The 14,507-nt window shown below is 39.8% G+C and overlaps 1 protein-coding gene across 3 annotated transcripts in view; it reads right to left on the reverse strand.

Moving 5' to 3' along the window:
• The window catches only part of PRR16 (proline rich 16), a 146,424-nt gene that overhangs the window by 107,365 nt on the left and 24,552 nt on the right, over window positions 1–14,507 (reverse strand). The window contains exon 1 of one of the 3 annotated variants that reach the window (XM_061355081.1): window positions 13,070–13,519. The exons of the other annotated variants lie outside the window; for them this stretch is intronic. The gene's annotated coding sequence lies outside the window, so the exon portion shown is untranslated. Of the gene's footprint in view, window positions 1–13,069; window positions 13,520–14,507 lie in introns of those variants that run through there. 3 annotated transcript variants of the gene reach the window in all.

Here is a 14,507-nt window from a genome sequence, read left to right on the forward strand (position 1 = left end):
TCTAAGCAAGCTATGCTTTAGTGCAGTACAGAGAATGTAAGACATGGTTATCTTGTGCCAAAAACTGCAAAACTCTGCTTAAATCAGCGGTGTCAAAAAGATCCATTCCAAAAAGCTGCTTTGGAAAACTCCCAGAAGGCTCCAAAGCAAGCCAACAAAACACATTAAGTGATGCAGTATCACGTAACTACCTGCTTTGGTCTGGACTTGGTTTGACCTTGTTCCTGTGGCACTTGAATCACAGTTAACATGTCATAAGAGACTCAGCTTTCTGAGTCTCTAGTCCCTCATGAGACAATCTGAAATAAAGGCAAGGTGAAAATAAAATACAAGTATCACTAAAAGTTTTCCGTGAGGTTTGACATGAAGCAGACTCATTGCAGAAAAGCTTGGTTTAGGCAGGAAGCTCTGCTCTCTCTCTGTAAGCTCTTTCATTCACTGCTGACTTTGAAGATACTCATGGGTTAAGGCTGTGGAAACTGTCAAGAATCCAGCAATTCGCACATATTGGAATGTTCAAGTTTTTCAGTCACTTCCCTTGCTTTTATTCTAAGATATAGATAGAAAACTCCAACAGAGAACAGGACTCCAAGGGCTGAGGTATTCAACCCCAGCTTCAACCTAAACAAAAAAGCCCACGCAAAAAGGATTTAAAATTAAGGTTCATATTAGCAAAATGACACTCATCATGGGGAAATTTTATTTTGTGAGCTTTCAATATATTATATGTAATCTAATTTTAGTTTTGCAACAGAGTGGGTCTTTTCACTTCAAGAGGTATTTACATCTTTGAAAGCAAATTAAGTTATGCTTGTTTGCCAAGCTTCCCACTGTCTTGCCTTATAAAAAACAAATGGGACGAATACTTCACTAAAAATGCTCGATATACTTTGCACGAATACTCCAACAAAATATTTTTATTTACAGCCATAGAATGTAAAAAAAAAAAAAAAAGTATGACATTAATTCATGAATATATTTGCTGAGTAAGAAGGGTAGCAAGTACTGGAATTTATCTGCAAAGTGGGACTTATATTATGGGTGTCAAACAAACCCTGAACAGAAACAATTTAAAATATTGCACAAATGGCATTTTGGTTTGCCTGTTTATATTACCAACCCACTAAACTGAAACTACATTACCTGTCCAGAAGACAGAAACAGCACTTTACTTATTTACAGATCTTAAGTCCCAATAAAAATAAATAACTAAATGGATAGGTAGGTAGGTAGGTAGGTAGGTAGGTAGGTAGGTAGGTAGATAGATAGATAGATAGATAGATACATAGATACATAGATATATAGATAAATAAAACTAAATCTCTGTTATGAAGTCTACATCCATTTCAGAGCCAGGAGAGAAAAATGCTGGCTGAAGAAGCAATGGAAAGCTTGAGGTTAGGGTGCTTCAACAGTGAATTCTAGTTATGGTTATTTTCTAATTAGCATGTGTAGGTTACAAAAGAATTCAAAGAAAGTCCTGTCTGCATTTTGAATACTAACCTTCTTCCTCCTGCATTCCAGTTCTGAAATAGAGAAAAACTGAAGGGGAAATATTGCATTGCTTAAAATGGGTGGTGCAGAATGAATGACACTGTCAGCACAGACAGGTCCCAAGGTTTCCCATGAACAAGCTTTCCATGAAACTTTATGGGATTCTCTAGAATGTGCAGTGCTATAAAACAGCAAAATAGTTTCCTCTTTTCTCCCAGGATATTTTACCTTCTCCCCTTAAAAATTCAGTATAATCTTTCCCACCTACACCTGCGCTTTTTACTGTTTAAGACAGCTGTAGGTTTGCTATATATCAAGTTAGCTTGTTGCTAGATCCAACTGAAATCTGAAAATTACTCAAAACTAATCATGTTAGCATTTCTGTACAAAAGAAAAAGGGGTTGGCCACAAAAAGCACCATTGGTTATGCTAATAGACCAGATGAGTGTTTTACCTAACAAGAGTGCACAGACTTTTCTTGCACATACACAGACAATAATGCACTAGTATACAGGAGATCCATTCCATGAACAAGTTCTGAAAGGACAATGTATCAGCTTCTCATACTTTCTCTATTCTGTATTAGAAATCACATGTATTGGCATGAGTTTAAATTTGCATTAACATGTATACTGACAGTAAGAGAGTTTTTCTCCATTAAAATGTTAATTACCCAGTATTGAAACTGTTACAAATAATGATTTAGTCAGTTCCCAGTTTTGACAGCCTTAGTGTCCTTCTTGCCAAATGACTAAAATCAACCAAATTTCACTCCATTTATTTCACTTGTAAAACAGAAAATTGAAATTGGGAGGTGAGGGAGTAGGTTGTTTAATGTGAGTCTTTTAGAATAAATTTTTCAAATAAGACATAAGGAACGACAAAGGAGAGTTTTAGACTCTTACTGGCACGTATAACGGTATTTTCCAAAGTATAACTTTGGTCCCATACTGCAAACTGAAATGTCCATTTTCTCACTGAGTCACAGCTTGAAGTACGCTCTCAACAACTGGCTTGCTACCCAAAAGTAAGCTTTGTTACTTTTGTGAGGCATTTTGTCAGTGTATCCGGTTTACATGTCAAGGTTTTGGCAACAAAACCTGGCTGCAAGGGCAGCTTCTGTGAAAAGACATCAGAAGTTGCTCCCTGTTGGATACAGCCAGTTCCAGCCCGTTTCAAGACACACCCACCGCTGGCCACAGCTGAGTCTGTCAGCAAAGCTGGTAGTGCCTCTGTGATAGCATACTTAAAAAGGGGTAAAAAACACACCAGCACAACAGCAACTGGAAGGGTAAGAAAATGTGAGAGAAACAGCCCTGCAGACACTAAGTTTGATGATGGAGAAGATGCTCCCCGTGACACAGAGATTCTACTACAGCTCAAGAAGATGACTATGATGAAGCAAGTGTTCCCTCTGCAGCCCATGGAGGACCACAACAAAGCAGATATCCATCCTTCTATCCTTGAATGACACACCAGAGAAGCCGGATGTCCCCTGAAGGAATCTGTGACCTTATGGAGAGCCCATGCAGAAGCAGTTTTTCTGGCAGGAATGTCTGTTCTGTCTGTTCCTGAATCACAGAATAGTTAGGGTTGGAAAGGACCTTAAGATGATCAAGTTCCAACCCCCCTCCCATGGACACTAAACCACAGCACGCAAGAATGACCCAACATTGGAAAAGTTTATGAAGAACTGTATCCCATGGGAGGGACACCACACTGGAGCAACGGAAGCGTGTGAGGAGGAAGAAGCAGCGGAGTGTTACCACAGTGCCTATTCCCCATACTCCTGCACCTCTCACAGGCAGAAGATAGAAGAGTCAGGCTTGAAGATGAACCCAGGAAGAAGGGGCAGGTGGAACCTGGTTTTAGCATTGTTTTTATTATTCACTATCACACTCTTTTTAACTGGCAACAAGATAAATTAATTTTCCCCAAATTGAGCCTGTTGTACTTGCAGACTATACAGACTTCAGAACTCTTGAAATCTAAATATCTGTCAGGTTTGGATTTGACAGGCTATGTCCAGTGAACAGGTAAAGTCCTGCAAATTAAAAGATACATTAGTCCCTTCATTTCTCATGGTCAAACAGAGGTAGTTAAAGGTTACTTAGCTGCGAAGACCAGTGGTGTCCCTAAGGGATGTGTATTGGGACTGATCCTGTTCAACATCTTTGTCAGCAACATGGACAAGTGGGACTGATGCACCCTCAGCAGGTTTGCTGATGACACCAACATGTGAGGTGCAATCAATATACTGGAGGGAAGGGATGCCGTCCAGATGGACCTTGACAGGCTTTAGAGCTTGGCAAATGCCAAACTTACGAAGTTCAGCAAGGCCAAGTGCAAGCACATGGGCTGGGGCCATTCCAAGCACAGCTACAGGCTGGAAGGAGATTGGGCTGAGAACAGCCCTGAGGAAAAGGACTTGAGGGTGTTGGCTGATGAAAAGCTCAACATGAACTGGCTTCAGTGTGTGCCTGCAGCCCAGAAACCAACCACATGCTGGGCTGCATCAAAAGGAGCATGATAAGCAGGTCAAAGGAGGTGATTCTGCCCCTCTACTCTGCTCTCCTGAGACCACCACCTGCACTTCTGTATTCAGTTCTGGGGCCCCCAACACAAGAAGGATATGGACCTGTTGAAGTGAGTCCACAGCAGGGCTTTGAAGATGACGAGAGGGCTGGAGCACCTCTCCTGAGAGGGCTTTGAAGATGATGAGAGAGGTGAGCTTGCTCAGCCTGGAGAAGAGAAAGCTCCAGGGAGACCTTAGAGCAGTTTCAAGTACCTAAAGGGGGCCTACAAGAAATCTGGAGAGGGACTTTTTACAAGGGCAGATGGTGACAGGACAAGGCAGAATGGCTTTACACTGGAAGAGGGTTAGATACCAAGATGTTCTTTTTGATGAGACACTGGAACAGGTTGCCCAGAGAAGTTGTGGCTGCCCCATCCCTGGAAGTGTTCAAGGCCAGTCCGAACAGGGCTTTGAATAACCTGGTCTAGTGGAAGGTGCCCCTGCCCATAGCACAGGGGCTGGAACTAAATGATCTTGAAGGTCCCTTCCAACCCAAACCATTCTATAATTCTATCTAGGTTCTCTAATTTTATACCTTTTAAAATCTATATTAAAGTAAAGGTCACTCTCTGAAGTGAGATGAGCAAGCTTATTTTGTGGTGTTTGGGGTTGTATTTTTGAAGAACAAATAGGTATTGCTAAAATACCAACAGAATGACAACAATGTCATGGCAACTCACTGAAAGACACCTCAAATCTCCCAAACCTAAAAAAAAAAAACCACACCCAAGATCAAAACCAGTCTCCAGGCATTCAGGCATTAAAACACCTTTTCTTTCTCCATACCTTTGGTCAAATAGGTCAGGACACTAGCCCTAAAGTGCTTATTAACCTAAGAATAAATAATTTCTTCTCCAACACAACTATTAACATTTCTATCTCAGAAACTGCCATCATCATATATGATAAAACTAAAAAAAAAAAAAAAAAAAAGGAATGCAAATCACATTATTTAGCACTGAAAAATCCTGAGTATGTGGGAGATGCCTCCTTTTTACTTGATAGGAAGCTGAAGGTATTCAGCATCCCTGACACAAGGTCAAGGAAAGGAAACGAAGAAAGAAAAAAAAATGTTCAGAAAATAAGTCCTTTTAATTATGGCTGCTATCTTTTTCCTCTTTTTAACCTTCTAAATCAAGCACTGAACATCTGCAGTACTCTGCATAGATTAAATAGTAAGGCACACGTGGGTAGCACAGACATATGTCCTTCAGCTTCTATCTGCTAACCTGCCTCTAGTTATATTTCTGAAAGGAAATGTGTATGTAAGCACTTTTCACTACGATCCTGCTCACACATACATATATGATATCCTGGGCTTCATCAAGGATTGTGGCCATCAGCTTGAGGGAGGCAATTCTCCACTCTTGTGAGACCCCACCTGCAGTACCGCACTCAGTTCTGGGGTCCTCAGCACAAAAAAGACATGGACCTGCTGGAGCAACTCCAGAGGAGGGCCACAAAAATTACCAGAGAGCTGGAGTATTTCTTCTATGAAGACAGGCTGAGAGTGTTGGGCTTGTTCAGCCTGGAGGCTACAACCAGAAGGCTCTGTGGAGATCTCGTAACAGTCTTCCAACACCTAAAGGAGGCTACAAGAAGTGTGGAGAGGGACTGCTTATGAGGGCATGTAGTGATAGGACAAGGGGGGAATGGTTTAACTCTGAAAGAGGGTAGATTTAGATATTAAGATGTTCTTTTTGATGAGGGTGGTGAGGCACTTGAACAGGTTACCCAGACAAGTTGTAGCTGCCCCACCCCTGGAAGTGTTCAAGGCCAGACTGGATGCGGCTTTCCTCAACCTGGTCTAGTGGAATGTGCCCATGGCAGGGGGGTTGGAACCAGCTGATCTTGAAGGTCCTTTCCAACCCAAACCATTCTGTGAGAAATTTCTTCACAGAGAGAGTGATCAGACATTGGAACAGGCTGTCCAGGGCACTGGTGGAGTCATAACCCCTGGTGAGCGTTCAAAAACTGTGTAGATGAGCCCCTTAGTGACATGGTTTACTGGTGGTCCTGGCAATCCTGCAGTAATGGTTGGACTTGGTGATCGTAAAGGTCTTTTCCAAACTAGCTGATTCTATGATTCTATGTTTCTGCTCATCCTGTACATTATTAGTTTGTAAATCTTGCTCCTGGAGTGCTAAAGACACTTGCATAAGGATCTCTGCCTCAAGATAAATGCTTTCAACTATTGCAATAACATAGCTTTTTTTTTTTTTTGAATAATGAGGAAGCAGAACATTTTTCAGAATTTTATTTTTTAAAGTATTTACATTAAATTTAGCACAGAAAAGGGAACTCAGTGATCACCAAGGGGTTCCCATTATCTTGTTACAGGAACTTGCAACAGATGGGATTCAACCACCTCAACGTACCACAGGTGGGTTCACCAATCCCATAAAGAAAAAAATGATGTTACTCAGCACTGCCAGTCAAGTTGGGGAAAAAAAAAAAAAGAGAAAAAAAGCTGCATTCAGGAAATTGCTTAAGCACTCCCAAGAGATTTTGCCTTTCTCAAATTGCCCAATTGATATGCAGATGTGAAAGAAAACAAGGATAAAAATAAGGAGGTGATAAAATGGTAGCTTAAATGAGTAAGATAGGTAACTTTTATGGGTATTTATCTACATTGTCTGAAAATAAACTACATACTTGCAGACGGTACCTAAACTGAGCTTTCAAACACTACTTATTACAATATTAAAGTTGTCAAACCACACCAGTAAGCTGAAAAGTACTTCCTGAACAAATGTTTCTTCTCTGCGTACACAGAAGATGGGAGGAAGAGTAACTGAGAAACCATGAGATGCCAGCCATGTGATAACATGTATTAATTTCAGACAAGGAAAGGGAGGCTTACCACTGCAAAAACACTTGGACCAGAAAAACCACTAAAGTTGTTTTCAAAGCTGTGTCTGCATTTTAGTCATGTTCCTCCATTTCCCCCATCTTTTTCTATCCCTGCCTCAAGCTAGATGAAAACTCTGGGGGAAAAATATCCATTTTTCACATATATGTTCTGCACATAGCCAAAACAAAATCTTGGAAAAGAGCAATCACACTTCAGAAAAACCTAAAAAATAAATATTTCTGGATGACACATTTTTATAGGTTTCTTGGTTTTTTTAATAGGGTTTTTTTAAGGTATTTTTCTTCAGGTGTCACCAGCTTGACATGTTTCTGATGCTTATTTCACAGAAGGAAATTAAGCTAGCTATAACCATGCTGTGAAGTCATAGTTCAGAAAGGAGCATGTTCATAAGGGTGAAGAGTAACTGCCTGAACTTTCTGAGCTGCCAACTACCAAACAAGCAGTAACACAGCCAAAAAAAAACATCTGAAAACCAGTATGTAATTAGTTTCATCTTCCCAATTCAAAAGTTACTGAAAATAGTACCTTATACCTCAATTTGAGTTAAGTACCTTTTGCATGTCATTTACAGAAGATTGGCTAAACACTGGCCCAAGTGCATCCTGTTTTATTTATACTATTCAATAAGATTTGTAGAGCTGACATTCAGCACTTGCAGTATTTAAGTCAAAGAACTCATCTGCAGTATAAGTCTGAGATTTATCTTTAATAACTCTGAATCTATTTTAAAGCTTCAAGGCAACTATTAGCCAATAATGCACTAGAACTCCTTAAAAATTGGTAGGTAGCTGGCAGCTTTCACTAACAAAAGATACGCTTACAGAACAAGAATCACATCCACTGAAAGAGGTGACTTAATTTTTTCAATGAGTCACATATTGTTAGCATATTAACTCACTTTCAATTATTTGAGAAAGGATTATAAAATAATATTAAGCCAATTTCTCTTAATTCCCCTAACTAGCAAATAACACATTTAAATTGCAGCACAGGAAGTAAATTGAACTGAAAAAGATTTCTAACATAGGTTCTCTTGCTAGGCCATGTATTTTAAGTTTCCTGCTGTTCTGCAGTTTATTAGTTGGAGAAGAACAGCCATTAGAACAGATTTTTTTTGTTCCCCTTCACCTGATCATAGAAAACAACCTCTAAATACAGGACTTTATTTAAAAATTTAGTATTTGCCACATTTCTATTAACCACCTTTTTTTTTTTTTTCTTTAAGTGGAAAGGGAATAAGAGGAGAGAGAGAAACCATTCTTAAAAGCATACATTTTTCTTGCTCTGCCCTTAACACTGATTTTTTTGGCATTAGCTTCCAGGAAGTCACTTTTCTTTTCTCAGCTGTTTTCTGATGACAAGTCATGTTGTGATAAGTCATATCAGGCTGCATCAGTCATGCAGCAAATACACTGAAATGCTGAAAAACACTTTTCCCCTCAAAGCCATACTTACAGCAGTAAGGAATTTTAAAGACATTTCATAGGAATAAAATCAGGCCTGCCTGGTCTAGTGAAGAAAAAAAAGTTACAGCATTAATGGCCAATTTAATCCCTACATTAATTCTGGTTATTCACTGGAGCAGAGCATAATTTCTGATGCTTGTTCATGAAGGAAATTTCAGTCAGCTTTTTTTGTTTTGTTTTTTTTTTAAAGTCTTCGGATAAAGAGAAGATGCCTCAAAACCAATAGCAAAAGGTAAAAGCAATACATTTCAGCAACAGATCTGTGTACACAAAGAAGTGAACCCAGAAGACATACAGTTCTTTACATCGTATACTTTAAAATATCTCTCCCACTAGCTGACTAAAAGTAATATAGCAGTGCAGCCACAAAACAGAGCTTTCACAGCTTTGCTAGTGAAGGCCTCCTCGAAATAACAACAAAATAATGAAGCATGCAATTAATGTACAGGGTACTTTTAAACATGGAGAACTATGATCAAACAGTAACAGCTTTCATACAGGCAAGACAGCAATGATTCATTAAAAGAGTTTTATAAAATTAGGATCATTAAAATACAGTCTTCCTAGAACGGATAATGCATATAACCTAACACACACCTGGGAATGAAGAAAAAAGGAGAATTAAGAGGTCTTGCACTTCCAGAAACTTTAAGTGATGCAATACTCATTCCCATGATGCATGATATGATCACAGCTGCATGTTCTCCTCTTGCCTCACGTGATCGGCTCCAGTCTGATAACTTCATCCTAATGGCACTGCTTTGAAACTTTTTAAAAGATCCTGACAGAAGCTGTCCAGTTACCCTTCCTCTAAAAAAAAAAAAAAAGAAAAAAAAAGAAAAAAAACCAAACCCTCAAACCAAGAAAACCCCCTACCTCTTCACAGCCTGTTGGAATTGTTTATTGGCAAGGCAGGGGGGATTCCAAGATCAGTGACCATAAAACTGGAGTGTAGCACTACACTAGAAGAGGAACTAATAAGATCAGTCCAAAAATGTGCTAGTTGCCTTAACACATGGGATATCTTTACCTCTCAATAAATGGCTGAAAACCACTCCAAGCCAATCTAGAAGTCAGGCCCTCAAAATTCACAATAATAGCTTACAAAAAAAAATAAATCTTTTCTCAGCGGAGCATTTGAACATATTTACTCACAGCTTCTTGCACCCTTTAGGCCTCTACAGCAAATGCATTACTGCAATTATAACATCTAGAAATATTGAAATACTGAGCATTCATCACCATGAAAGGGGTGCCAGGAATTCCAGCATTTGGCACTGGGTTTGGAGATTTTAAGAAAACCAGACAAACAGAAATCACAAAACATGGTATTGCAGTGGGGGCTTGTAAATCAAAGCAATACTGAAAGTGAGCTGCCATGTCTGGGGATGGCATTGCTTTGCAAAAAAACAGAGCAGGGGTGGCTTTGACATAGGAGAAACTATTTACAACAACTTTCTGAGGTTTATAGTCTTGGGGTGGGTAAATAGTGGGGAAAGAGAAAGAGGCAGTGATGTCATCTGTCAGCTAAGATTTCTGGTTTCACAACAGAAGGTTGTAATTAACTGAGAGCAGGTGAGTCATCAATACTACTTCCAGCATCCAGTTCTTGCTGTGTTGTAATCACTTTTCTCAGAGACAAGTTCTGTTGCCACTGACAAATACAGGCTTCCATTCCTCAAGACAGAGCGATGGAGAAAGGGCAGCTGTAGAAGAAGGCTGTTATTCCATAATCTGTAACATCCATGTATTGTGCCCAATCCTCTTACACTGTTTTCATAATTACTGCAGGCTGAAAAACACTGTTACGCTCTAATATAGAAATCTTATGAAAAACATCAGTGACTGTTGAGGTAGAGGATAGCTACCAGTAACTGTACAGATTATTGCAACATCGTTTTTCCAAGCCTTAAGACAGATAAACTTGCCTCATCCAGAACTATCCAGAATGTTGTTACAAGAATGACTAACCTAACAAGCCTTTTTGAAAGAGGTTCCTTTCTCCTGGAGCACCTTTCCAAGCATCATGTATTTTGTTTTACCTTTCCCATCCCCTACAGCCTTGCATCAGAAACAGCAATAGCAGAGTATCCATGATTAACCCACAGATTTAAATATTAAAATGAGACTTCTCCAATAGTATCCCCACAGAGGTAGGGTATTTCTGTATAAAACTGATCTCTTCCCCATATCTCCTCTTATAGACTATGTGTAAAGCCATAGCTGAACTAATCATATTGATTAATCCGTTTTCCTGTGCCTTCAGTTAATATCCACCCACTGATTTTTGTCTTATCCTTACACTATAAACCACTACAGTACCTCGTACAATATGAACCCAATAAATAATAATATGAATCCTTCTGAATTACAAAGTACTTGTGAAAGTAACCTGAGGATTTCTTTCCCCTCACCAGTTACTGACAGTCTATTCCTTTTTCAAGCCTGAGGTATTTTACTCTAAGCAGCAATGTAAATACTTGCACAAAACCTAGGAAGCCTGGCAGCAGGCTGTGGCTGTCCCTGAAGCAAAATTAGAAAGCTGTGTACAGGCTCTCTGAGCTGCTGATTTCAGTTTTGCTTTTTCCTCCTGAAGTAAAATATTTCACATGCAGAACTTAAAAAAGCCAAGTCCATTACACTTTATTCTTCTCATCCCACCCGGCAATCCTTCTACTCTTCAGATGTGTGCTTCCTCCAAGGACATCTTGTAGCATCTACCAGCTCACATGATAAACACATTCAATGAATAGAAAAACATGCATTTGTTCAAGGTAAAAATATTTTGTGCCTATATCTCACGTGAAGGGAATTCAGGAGTTACACATAAAAGTTCTGTAGTTGCCCTTTTCTTATCCATTTCTAAAATTTCAGCATTGTGCATTTCTGACTTTGCCACAGGTTCTCCCCACCTCCGCTAACCCAGATACTTGTCTCTTAACAATGCTGATGCTAGAGGTCTTTAGACTCAGTCAATTATCAAGCAAATTCACTTTGGGTCACAAAAATAATTTAAAAATCACATTCTTGGAAACAAGTGCAACAAGAATAATTTAATATTGCTTCCCTTTCCTTCATTGTAACCTGTCAGCTCTTTTAAAGACTTTGAATAGGATATTGTTCAGCAGGTTCACTTTAACAGCTTGTTACTAACAGATGTGTTAAAACAGCAGTTTTGCACTAATAATCGCAATCTTCCATCTCTGGGTATTGGATTACATTTCGGGGAAGTCAGAGTAAGCTTCATACCCTAACAAAGTCTCTTACCTACCAGGGTAAATGCCATCACAATGTACTGACAATTCAGTGCTCTTAGTGAGTGTCAGAACCACACATTGCTTCTGCAAGGAAATCTGAAATGTCCCTCTGAAGCTGCAACAAAGCATTCACTCAAATGTGCCCCTTACCTATGGCAACCTCAACCCAAACGCCCTGCTGGACTTGAAAGCAGCGACAACACTTATGATGTCTAATGCACTTTAATCAACAAACTGTTTATCATTATACCCATTTTCAAGAAAAAAACTACAGAAGAATTATCAAGTTTGCTATAACACTAATAAAATTGAAGAGGGCAGGAAAAAGTCTTGAATCACATGAAAAAGGAACCTGCCAGGTATCAGCCTCGTAGGCTGATCACACATCAAACTTGGACTATTCAGCTACTCAACTAGCAGGCTTTCCATTGGAAAATAAAAGCAAAGGAAAAAACCTACAGCCTCCATACTGCTTTGAATTAGGGCCAAAATACATTATAATCATGCAAGCAGATTTTCAGAGCTGTGACAGACTTTGCACTACATCCTGCCTCCAGCATCTGGGCTTCCTATTTGAAAGAAGTCACTTATTAATCAAAGGTGCACTCCATTTCTGTTGCACATTCTGTTCACCTTCTGGAACAAGCTTTGGTGCTGGGTGCAGGTGCCCATGGACTGGCAGGGGGCTGCAGGGGCTGCATAGGCTGCCCTGCACCAGGCACAGCCATTCTAGCCAGCTCCAACAAATCCATCACAGGGCACAGCTGAGCCCCACAGCCAAGGTGGTAGGGCCTATGTGAGAAGAAAGGGTAAAACCCCTGTGCAGCAGCTGTGGGAGAGAAGAGTGGGAAATCTGTGAGAGCAGCAGCCCTGCAGACACCAAGGTCAGTGTAGGAAGAAGGGAGGAGATGCTCAAGGCTCTGGAGCAGAGGTTCCCTTGAAGCCTGTGATGCAGACCATGGAGGTCTATGGTGGAGAAGATATCCTTCTGCAGCCCATGGAGGACTGCACACCAGAGCAGGGTCCTGGAAAGAGCTGCAGCCGATGGAGAGGAGCCCATGCAGGAGCAGGTTTTCTGACTGGACCTTTGATTCATGGGGACCCATGCTGTTGAAGAATTTCAGCCCATGAGTGAGAGCCTATACCAGTGCAGGGGAAGAACATGAAGAGTAAGGAACAGCAGAGATGAAGCATTAGGAATTGCCTGCAACTCCCCAGTTCCCCATTCCCCTGCATCATGTTTGGGGAGCAGGCGGAACAGTCAGGAGTTAAGTTGAGCTTGGGAAGAAGGGAGAGGTGAGGGGAAGGTGGTCTACCTTCTGCAGTTGTTTATCATCATTCTACTCTATTTTTAATTTGAAATAAATTAATTTCCCCAAGTCAAGACTGTTTCGCCCGTTACCTTAACTTCTGAGTGATCTGCCTGTCCTCATTTGGCCCACAGTCTCTTTCATCCTAAGTATCCTATTGAGGAGGGAGAGTGATAGAACACCTGTGACAGGGGGTCTGGCAGGTACACAAGGTCAAACCACCAAAGCTCATTTCTTTTGCTACCAAGTAGGTTTGCTGCTATCACAACAATTACATCTGAAAGAAATCCCACAGGGAAAAAATAAAAATTAATAGCATTCTTAGCATTTTAAGGTTTATAGAATTATTGTTTTCAAAGGGAAAATATTACATACAGCATGGACTCAAGTAGTTTTAGTGTTTCTTTAAAACTGAACTGCCATTAAAAAAAAATCAGAAACCTCTAAAGCCACTACAATTCTCGTGTCTCAGGCAAGAGCCAAAAGAAGAGTAAGAATACAATCTAAATCATCCAGGCAGTTAAATGGTCACTAGAGACAAACTTATTCAGCTCCTAATGAAATGAAATTAGAAAAATTAGATCTAATTAAGTGTCTTTTAAAGCAAAGTCCACAAGTAAATACCTCTTCACAACATTTCTACTTATCATCAAAACCAGAGAAACCCAGATTTTGAACCACCAATTATGACATCTGACTGTAAAACAATTTTACCTTTTTAATTATTTTCTCCTACAAGTATTTGAAATTATAATTAAGAAACAAATAAATAGGCAAACAAAAAGAAACAAACAAAAAAAACCAACCAAACAAAAAACCACAAAGCAGTTACCTAAGAAATTTATACTAATAAAAAAAAATGGAAAATGCAGTTTCTCTATTGGCAGAAACCCAGGCATTTCCAGCACCACCATTAGTATTTTCTTAGACTTAGTGCCACCTGTTCAGCCCTTCTCATGCTGGTATAGTCAGCTTTTTCAGACTTTGATTTAGGTAACTGCCGATTACTGAAACACCTACTTTGATTTTACCTATAAGCTTGGAATTACGCATGTGACAAACTGCAGCATTTTACCATTACCAGAAGTCATTCCTGTTTAGAATCATAAGCTGTTTCATATCTTCATTTCAATTAAGGATGAACTGCCTTTGAGCCCTGCTGCAAATGACTGACAAACTCATTTTCTGAAACAGTGAGGGCTATGGTACATAATAAAGACTGTTCTGCACTTCCAGTGTTTCTTTTCCAGCAGAAAAGAATCCTACTTTCCAAACACCCATCACAAAACCCTTTGTGTTCTAATGACAAATCAACATCTAAAGTCTTAAATAAGAAAGTGTATATAGCAAATTTCCTGGTATACTCCTGTTCCCTACACACACTGCAGAAGTGGCAGAACAGTGCCATCAGCAGATCTGATAACAGACAGGAGGGTGGCTCTAACATTTATTGAGATCCATGAACTGAGAGCCTGGAACTGAAGGGAGTTCCTTATGCAGACAATGATCAAACAGTCAGGATTTTTTCTG

The sequence above is a fragment of the Neopsephotus bourkii genome, unplaced genomic scaffold, assembly GCF_033783945.1.
Source record: "Neopsephotus bourkii isolate Nb327-2 ecotype Australia unplaced genomic scaffold, CSIRO-AGI_Nbou_v1 NB_772, whole genome shotgun sequence".
NCBI lineage: Eukaryota > Metazoa > Chordata > Aves > Psittaciformes > Psittacidae > Neopsephotus > Neopsephotus bourkii.